The sequence below is a fragment of the Nicotiana tabacum genome, chromosome 18 (genome assembly GCF_000715075.1).
Source record: "Nicotiana tabacum cultivar K326 chromosome 18, ASM71507v2, whole genome shotgun sequence".
NCBI classification, from domain to species: Eukaryota; Viridiplantae; Streptophyta; class Magnoliopsida; order Solanales; family Solanaceae; genus Nicotiana; species Nicotiana tabacum.
In genome coordinates, this window is record NC_134097.1 from 79,611,093 (window position 1) to 79,621,357 (window position 10,265).

Below are 10,265 nucleotides of genomic sequence, written 5' to 3' on the forward strand. Positions count from 1 at the left end.
TTTCCAACAACTTGCACAAGGGATTCACCACCTTCGAAAAGTCTTTGATAAATCTCCGGTAGAACCCCGCATGCCTAAAAAAACTTCAAACTCCCTTGACAGATGTAGGGGCAGGGAGCCTTGAAATCACATCAATTTTTGCATTGTCTACCTCAATACCATGCTTTGAAATTTTATGCCCAAGAACTATGCCCTCTTCCACCATAAAGTGGCATTTCTCCCAATTGAGAACAAGATTAGTTTCTTCACAACGGGCCAAAAGTCTATCAAGATTCTTCAAACATTCATCAAATGAGTCTCCCACAATACTAAAGTCGTCCATGAACACCTCTAAAATGTCTTCCACCATATCAGTGAAAATGGCCATCATACACCGCTGAAATATAGCCGGTGCATAACACAATCCAAAAGGCATTCAAGAGAAAGCAAAGGTGCCATATGAACAAGTGAATGTAGTCTTTTCCTGATCTTCCAGAGCAATCAAGATTTGTTTGTACCTAGAATACCCATCCAAGAAATAGTAGAAGGCACGTCCAGCAAGTCGGTCTAATATCTGATCAAGAAAAGGCAAAGGAAAGTGATCCTTGTAGGTCACTTTATTCAACTTGCGGTAATCCATGCATACCCTCCAACCGGTGACAGTTCTGGTAGGAATCAACTCATTTTATGAATTTGTAACCACGGTCATTCCACCCTTCTTCGGTACACATTGCACCGGTGAAGTCCACGAGCTATCAGAGATGGGGTACACAACCCCGGCATCCAACCACTTGATCATCTCTTTTTTTATAACTTTTTGCATTGCCTCGTTCAACCTCCTTTGATGCTCCAAGGAGGGCTTTGTTTCATCTTCCAAAATAATCTTGTGCATACAGAATGTGGGGCTTATCCTCCGAATATCAGCTAAAGTCTATCCAATTGCCTTTTTCCTCTTTTGAAGCACCGCCAATGTGGCATCAACCTGCATGTTAGTAAGACAAGAGGAAAGAATAACTGGCAAAGTAGAATTTGAGCATAAGAACTCATACCTGAGGTGTGGAGGCAGTGGTTTCAACTCCAACACCAAAGGCTCCTCAATTGAAGGTTTTGTTGGTGGAGTCGTTCTATTCTCGAGGTCCAAAGATAATTTCCTAGGCTCATAAGAGTAATAGCTCATTCCATGTAAAGCATTCACGCACTCCACTCGGCTTGCATCCTCATTAACAACAAGATTCAATAATACGGCCTCCAATATATCCTCCATATTGATCATTGCACTAGTGTCATCAATTATCACTTCTGTGACGAGGTCCACAAAAGAGCACACCTCGATACTGTTGGGCTGCTTCATTGATTTTCATACATGAAAGACCATTTTCTTGTCACCCACTCGGAAGGTGAGTTCCCCTGCTTCCACATCAACTAAGTCCTTCCCCGTAGCAAGGAGAGGTCTCCCCAAAATGATAGGAACTTCATAATCTACCTCACAATCCAGGATCACAAAGTTAGCTGGCAAGATAAATTTGTCCACCCGGATAAGCACATTATCAATAATATCAATGGTCTCTTCATCGTTCTATCTGCCATTTGTAATATCAAGGAAGTCAGCCTCGGCTACCCAATACCCAAAGTCTTGAAAACGGAATAGGACATCAAATTGATACTAGCCCCCAAATCACATAGAGCTTTAGCAAAATCTGCATTCCCAATGGTGCAAGGAATGGTGAAAGCACCTGGATCTTCAAGCTTCGTGGCCATTGAATGCACTATTGAACTAACTTGGTGAGTCATATTCATAGTTTCACAATCCATAGACCTCTTCTTTGTTACCAAGTCCTTCATGAATTTAGCATAGCCCGCATTTGTTCAAAAGCCTCCACCAAAGGCACATTGATGGATAAGCTCTTCATCATGTCAATGAACTTTTAAACTGATTTTCATTTTTCTGCTTCGTGATCCTTTGAGGATAAGGCAAATGTGGCCTTGGTAAAGGAGCCTTGGCTTTAGGCACAACCGGCTCCGGCATGTCTATTATGTGTTCCCTAGACGGGTTCACATCATTTTGAGTTTCCACCTCGACATCTTGAATATCAATCATCACTTCTTCATCTATATTTTCATCAATCACATTTTCAACCACCAAAGGAACTTCATCTTTTCGCATCTCAACATCATCATCCACAATTTGCTTTTGTTTAGAGGCATGCACATCACCGCTTCTCCCACTTCTTGTTGTTACCGCCATAACATGATTGTTCCCACCCTTTAGGTTCACTACCGTATCACTTGGTCGAGCACCCTTAGGGCGTGTATTCAAGGATTAAGAGATTTGGCCTAACTGAACCTCCAAATTTCTGATTGAGGTATTGTGGGAAGCCAACTGTGCATCAGAATCCGCATTCTTCTTCATCATCTGTTCAAACATCATTTCAATTCTACTCATATCATTGCTAGAAGAACTAGGACCTTGAGATGGAAATAGGGGTCGATTGTTCGGTTGTTGGTACATTGGAGGCCTTTGAAAGCCTTGCCCCAGTTTCCTTGGTTTCCATTGTTCCATCTACCTTGATTGTTATTACCACCCCAATTGTTTTTATTACCATTCCAATTTCCTTGGTTGTTTTGATTGTTGTTTTGATTGCCCCAGTTGTTGCTTTGGTTGTTGTTCCCCCAATTACCATTTTCTTGTTGTTGATTACCCCAATTACCTTGGGGTCGCCATTGTTATTGATTAGAAGAGTTTCCCCTTTGGCCTTGGAAGAATTGCCTCTTTTGCACCTCTTCACTTTGTTCATCATAACCATCATTTTGAAATCCACCACAATCATTGTCAAATTGCTCCGAATTCCCTTGGTTCTGTTGACCTCTTTGTCTTCTTTTGTTGACAAGCATGTTAACACCCTCCATGGCATTTACTTGGCAAGGATTTTGAACTTGTTGCAATTGTGCCTTCGCTAGTTGGTTCATCGTGGTTGTCAAACTCAGCTATAGCCTACCTATGATCATGTAATTCCTTGTGCAAATGAATAACCATGGGGTCACCCTAGGGCACATTGGCTCTACTTTGCCAAGCGGAAGAAGTGTCAGCCATCTTGTCAAGAATGTCACAAGCCTCATCATAAGACAGCTTTATGAAGTTGCCCCCAACAAGTTGGTTCACTATGCATTGGTTTGTGGTGCTAATACCCCAGTAGAAAGCCTGTTAGATCATCGCCTCGTCGTATCATTGTTGGGGCATTCCTTCACTATTGTTCTATAATGCTCTTAAATCTTATGCAAAGGTTCCATGGGCTCTTGCTTGAACACCAAGATCTCATCTCTCAATGTAGCCATATGCCCCGGTGAGAAAAAATTTGTAATGAACTTGTCCGCCAACTCATACCAAGTAGTGATGGAATGGTTGGGAAGTCACTCGAGCTAATCCAATGCCTTCCCTCTAAGTAAGAATGGGAAAAGTCTTAACCGGGGAGCATCCTCGGACACATTAGTTTGCTTGCTTCCCCAACATGTATCCACGAAACCCTTGAGATGTTTGTAAGCATTTTGATTTGCAGCATTCGTGAAGTACCCACGCTGATCTAGTAAAGTCAACATCACTTTGGTTATTTGAAAATTGCTCGTCCGGATTCAGGGTGGGACCATAGCACTTGCATAGCCTTGGTTCGGAAGCACTCTAGGAGCAACTCTTGGAGGTGGCGGAGGAGGTTCTGGAATATTGTCATTAACATTAGCATTGGCTTGGCGGCCTCTACATTGTCCTTGAGGTACAAGAGGCACCTCATCATCTCTGACATCATCTACCTCCTCCCCCGCAATCACATTTCCAAGAGGGTCATTGACGTTGTTCGCTACCATTTGGTACCTGAGTTGTGACACAAACAAATTAGTAACAAAGAAGGAAAGAAGAACAATACACAAAACTAGTTAGATAGATAGCCAAAACCATTAGCTTCCCAGCAACGGCGACAAAAAGTTGATCGAGGCCAACCCTGCACTACTATTGAGTAGAGAGAGAGGGTCGAAGCAGCTTTTACCCGATTAAGGTCGGGATCGATTTCCACAGGGAGCTAGAATTAGAGTGGAGTTTCTATCCAATTGAGAGTTGTGTATGTGTTTCGAATTACACTTCTAAATATTTTTTGGTTTTTGTTATACTTCTAATTTTATCAAACTACAATGCTAAATTAAACTATAATAAGCTAAGAGTAAACTATTGCGAGTTGTTCAAATGGTTAAAAGGCACTAGGGTAGTGACTTTTACCTAGGTGGTCAATTGACGGATACTTGAGTCTAAGGCATGATTGACATATTTGGGGAGTATGATATAATCATTGCACAATTTTACCCACTCTACACCTCTCAGTGGTTCGAGTGATTTTGCCCGTATTGACTTTCTCAAGATCAATAGGGTATGCAAATTTGCACAAGCAATCAAGGTTCAAGTCGGGTATTACTATCTCTAGGTTTAACCCTTTAATTGGGGCTATCAATCTCTTGAGTACGCCCCAATTCCTTGTTGGACTAATTTCAGAGACTTAAGCTCTCTTTCTCAAGAAGGGCCAAAGTCAACCAAACACAAATTAGTGTTTGCAACCACCAATTCAGCAATTAACATGAAATTGGCCCAAATATCAAACACCTATAGTCAATCTAGCCCTAAAACACAAGACTCATCAATTACCCATACTAGGGTTGAGCAACAACCCTAGCTTATGGGTCTAGCTACTCATAATTGAAGAAGAAATAAAGTAATAGATGAAGAAAAACTCATATTAATTAATTGCTAAGATAAACTAGAAGATTCAATGTTGAAATGAAGCTAAAATTGCTCAAAATAGCCAAAACTATCGAAGTCACGAGCGCAACTCATTACAAAATCTCTCTGTTGACCTAAAATGGGAAAAGAAGCTATTTATACTAAGTTGAAAAATCTGGACAAAAACCCTGAGGGGCTAGTGCGGACCGCACAAAATCACGTGCGGCCGTACTAGGGCTCTGAACTTGAAAATCTAACTCTCTGAACTCGGGCAATGCGGACCGCACAAAATCGAGTGTGGCCACAATGGCTTCTAGTGCGGTCCGCATTAAATGGAGCGCGGACCACATTCGCTTCAATATCCAAACTGGCACTTCTCTGATCCTTGATTTTGTGGACCACACTAAATCGAGTGCGGCCGCAGTGACTCTAATGTGGACCACATTAAATTTCATGTGGTTGCATTGCCTGTTGGCCTGGAAATCCACCTCTCTGAACCTCACTTGTGCGGACCGCACAGAATGGTGTGTGGCCGCATTGGGCCTGCTTTGCCTGAGCTTGTCTTGTCTTGGTACTTGTGCAAGTTTCACTCCTTTTTTGAGATGATCTTTGACATCTTGTCACTTTGTTGATCAAACCTGCAATCAAGCACAATTTGTGAGCCTTTTGGGATTATTTTGTGCAAATTTCTAACCAAAACATAAGCAAGAAGGAGTATAAAATGTATCAAAATCCCTAGTTATCAATCCGCAGCAATAGACTCTCGGAAGTCGCTGAAGACGATATTACTTTCACGGAGGAAGATGTAGATGGATTTCTGCTACACACAATGATGCATTAGTAATTTCTTTAAATGTCTTAGATTTTAATATAAACGTGCTTGGTGGACCCAGGAAGTTTGGCAAACATCATACAATAAAGGGTGTTGGAGCAATCCAAACTTTACGGAAGCATCATTCCAACCACAAAACTCCTCACCGGGTTCAACCAAGAAACTATGACAACCTGAGGAAAGATCCTGCTGCCTGCGAATGCTGAAGGGGTGATGAAGACGACCATTTTAGAGGTGGTGGACGGTGATATGGGTTGCAACATCATCCTGGGGAGACCATTATTGCACGAGATGAAGGTCGTGCCATCAACATACCATCAGGTTCTGAAATTACCAACTCCCGAGGGGATTAAACAAATAAGTGGTGACCACTGATAGCAAGAGAAATGAATGCAATCTCAGTTTTCAGTAGCAAAGGGAAGGAGCATATGGCATAGTAATTACAGGAACTGTCGCCTGCTCCCAAGTCGAGTGAAGTCAATCCGGGGGAAGAGTTGTCGGAATCCTATAAGGTTCCAAGGTATTTTCATGTACCAGAAGAGACGGAAGCAACAAAGTCCACAGCGAAAGAACTTGAACAAGTCGTATTGTTTGAAAAGTTCCTGGAGAGGAAGTTCCACTTGGCGATAGGACTGCACCCCAAACTTAGGTCTGAATTTATTGAATTTGTTAAATTTAATATTAATTGTTTCGCATGGTCGCATGCAGATATGGCAAGTATCCTTCCAGAAGTGGTAAAACGCAAATGATTGATACAACGGTCGGGCACTAGTTAATGAACTCGGAGGATCAGGAAAAACTTCATTTAACACGAACTTCGGCGCATTTTGTTACAATGTGATGCCCTTCGGGCTAAAGGACGCCAGAGCCACTTATCCACGGCTATGTGAATAAGATGTTTGAAAAGTGAAATAGGAAAACCCATGGAAGTTTACATAGATGATATGCTTGTTAAGTCTTCGAACAGAGGTGACCATCTCAAGCACTTGCAGGAAATTTTTGACATCTTAAGGAAGCTTAACCCCGAGATGTGTGCGTTCAGGGTTAGCTCTGGTAAATTCCTGGGATTCCTAGTGTCAAAGAGAGATCGAGGTTAACCCTGATAAAATCAAAGCCATCAAAGACATCCCAGACCAGCTATCAAACATAAAAGAGGTTCAAAGGCTAAAAGGGAGGCTGGCCGCATTGAGCAGATTCATTTCCCTGTCTTCATAGATGCCATCATTTCTTCTCGCTGCTAAAAAAGAATAAGAACTTTGAATGGACCTAGGAATGTCAGCAGGCTTTGAGGGATTTGAAAAGGTATTTGTCAAGTCCTTCTTTACTATCAAAACCAGAGGAAGGCAAAAAATTGTTGATCTACTTAGTGATTACTAGGGATTTTAACGTGTTTCATGCTCTTTCTTGCTTACGCTTTGATTATAAATTGTTACAAAATAGTCCCAAAAGGCTCATAAGTTGTGCTTGATTGTAGGTTAGATCGAAAAAGTGACAAAATGTCAAAGATCGGCTCAAAAGAAGTGAAACCTGCACAAGTACCAAAGACAAGGCAAACTCAGGACAAACAGGCCTAGTGTGGCCGCACTATACTTTGTGCGGTCTGCATTAAGGAGATTCAGAGAACTGGCAAATTATGTGATAAAATAGTGCGTCCGCAGTGGAAATTGTGCGGTCCGCACTAAAGGCTCCGCGGCCGCACTACCATTATGTGCGGTCCGCAGAGGCGAAGTTTAGAGAGATGAAAATTGCCAAGGCTCAAGCTACGCGGTCCGCGGTCATGTTTGTGCGGACTGCATTAGAAGACTCCGCGGCCGCGGTCCATTTTACACGGTCCGTGGAGCCTAAGTTCAGAGATATGAAATTGAAGATTCAAGAGCCTAGTGCGGCCGCAGTCCATTTTGTGCGGTCCGCACTGACCCCGCAGGGGAATTTTCTAGTTTTTCCAGCTTAGTATAAATAGAATCTTTGTCCATTTTTAGGTCATCAGCTATTTTCTGAACTGAGCTGCGCTCGTGAGAAGACTATTTGTAGCCATTTTGGGCATTTTTACTTAGTTTTTATCATTAAATCTTTGTATTTACTTTAGCAATTAATTAATATGTCTTTATCTTCATCTATTTCTCTGTTTTTCTCTTCAAGAATGAGTAGCTAGACCTATTATCTAGGGTTGTGGCTCAAACCTAGTGTGAGTAATTGATGAGTATTGTGATTTAGGGCTAGATTGACTATGGTTGTTTGTTATTTGGGTCAATTTTATGGTTTAATTTATGAATTGGTGGTTGCAAACACTGGCTTGTGCTAAGTTGACTTGGTTCTTCTTGAGAAAGAGAGCCTAAGTCTCCAAAATTGACCCAACAAGGAATTGGGATGGACTTTAGAGAATTGATAATCCCAATTAAAGGGTTAAACCTCGAGAGAGTAATTACCCGACTTGAACCCTAGTTGCTTGAGCAAAATTGCCTACCCATTTGGTCTTGAGAGAGTCAATTGGGCAAAATCACTCTCTCTACCGAGAGGTGTGAGAGTGGGTAAAATCATGCAGCGGTTATAGCATATTTCCCCAATCATGTCAATCATACCTTAGAAGTAATTACCTGTCAATTGGCCACCTAGGAGGATGCCACTACCCTAGTGCCTTTTTATCCATTAGATACAACTTTTAGCAATTCTCATTTAGCATAATCTAGTTGCAATTATAATTAGTAGTTGATAATAGTAGTTTGTTAAAGAAAAAACCAAAAATGATTGGAAGTGATATTTGGAACAATTACACAATCCCAATCTTAATAGATACTCGACTCCATTTCTAGCTCCCTTTGGAAATCGATCCCGACCCACAAATCGAGTAAAAGCTATTGCGACCCTCTCTTCCTACTTTTTAGTAGTGCGGAGTAGGTTGCGATCACTTTTTGGCACCGTTGCCGAGGAGCTAACGGTTTTGGCTATCTATTTAGTTAGTTTTGTGTATTGTTCTTCTTTTCTTCTTTGTTACTTACTTGTTTGTGTCATTAATCGGGTACCAACATGGCTTTAAACAATGACCCTCTTGGAAACGTGATAGTGGGGTAGGAGGTAGATGATCTTGAGCAAGATGAGGTGCCTCTTGCATCTCATGGTCAACGAAGAGGCCGAAATGCCAATGCTAATCCAAATGACAATATTCCATACCCTCCCCCGGTTTCTCCAAGAGTGGCTCCCAGAGTATTACCGAAATAGGACTACGCAAGTGCTATTGTCCCACCCCAAATCCGGGCAGGCAACTTTCAGATAACCAATGTGATGTTGACCCTACTTGAGTAGTGTGGGTACTTCACGGGCACTATAAATCAAAATGCCTACAAACATCTCAAGGGGTTCGTAGATACATGTTAGGGGAGCAAGCAGACGAATGTATCCGAAGATGCACTGAGATTGAGACTTTTCCCGTGCTCACTTCGGGGGAAGGCATTAGACTGGCTCGAGAGACTCCCCAACCATTCCATCACAACTTGGGATGAGTTGTCGAATAAGTTTATTGCCAAATTCTTCTCTCCTAGTCATATAGCGGCACTTCGAGATGAAATATTAGCCTTCAAGCAAGAGCCAACGGAACCTTTGCATGAGATTTGGGAGCGGTATAGAACGATGGTGAAGGAGTGCCCAAATAATGATATGACCGAGGCCATGATCTAACAAACCTTCTACTAGGGCATAAATACTACAAATCAATGCATTGCTAACCCATTGGCCGGGGGGCAATTTTATGAAGCTTTGTTATGAGGAGGCATGTGATGTACTTAATGAAATGGCGGACACTTCTTCAACATGGCAGAGTAGAGAAAATGTGCCTCAAGGTGACCCTACAGTTATCCATTTGCACAAGGAATTACATGATCACGGGCAAGCAATAACTGAGCTTACTACCACGATGAATCAATTGGCTAAGTCACAGTTGCAACAAGTTCAGAATCCTCGCCAAGTGAATGCCATGGAGGGTGTTAGTATGTTTGTCAACAAGAGAAGGTAAATGAGGCAACAAAATCAAGGAAATTCTGAGCAATTTGTTGATGAATAATATGGGTGTCAAAATGATGGTTATGATGACCAAAGTGAAGAGGTACAATATGTCAACAACTATCAAGGCAATGGATGCAACTCTTCAAACCAACAATGGCGACCCCAAGGAAATTAGGGCAATCAACAACAAGGTGGTGACAATTGGAACAACAACAACCAAAACAACAATTGGGGTAATCAAAACAACAACCAAGGCAATTGGAATGGAAATAACAACAACTGGGGCAATACAACAATCAAGGCGGGTGGAACAATAATGGAAACCAAGGCAACCAGGGGCAGGGCTTCTAAAGGCCCCAATGTACCAACAATCGAACAATCCACCCCCTTTTCCTTCTCCAAGTCATAGTTCTTCTGGTAATGATATGGGTAGAATTTAAATGATGTTCGAGTAGATGATGAAGAGGAATGCGGATTCTGATGCACAATTAGCTTCTCACAACACCTATATCCAAAACTTGGAGGTACAATTAGGCCAAATCTCTTAGTCATTGAATACTCGCCTGAAGGGTGCTCTACCAAGTGATACGGTAGCGAACCCAAAGGGTGGGAACAATCATGTTATGGAAGTCACAACAAGAAGGGGGAGAGGCGGTGATGTGAATGCCTCTAAGCAAAAGCAAGTCGTGGATGATGATGTTG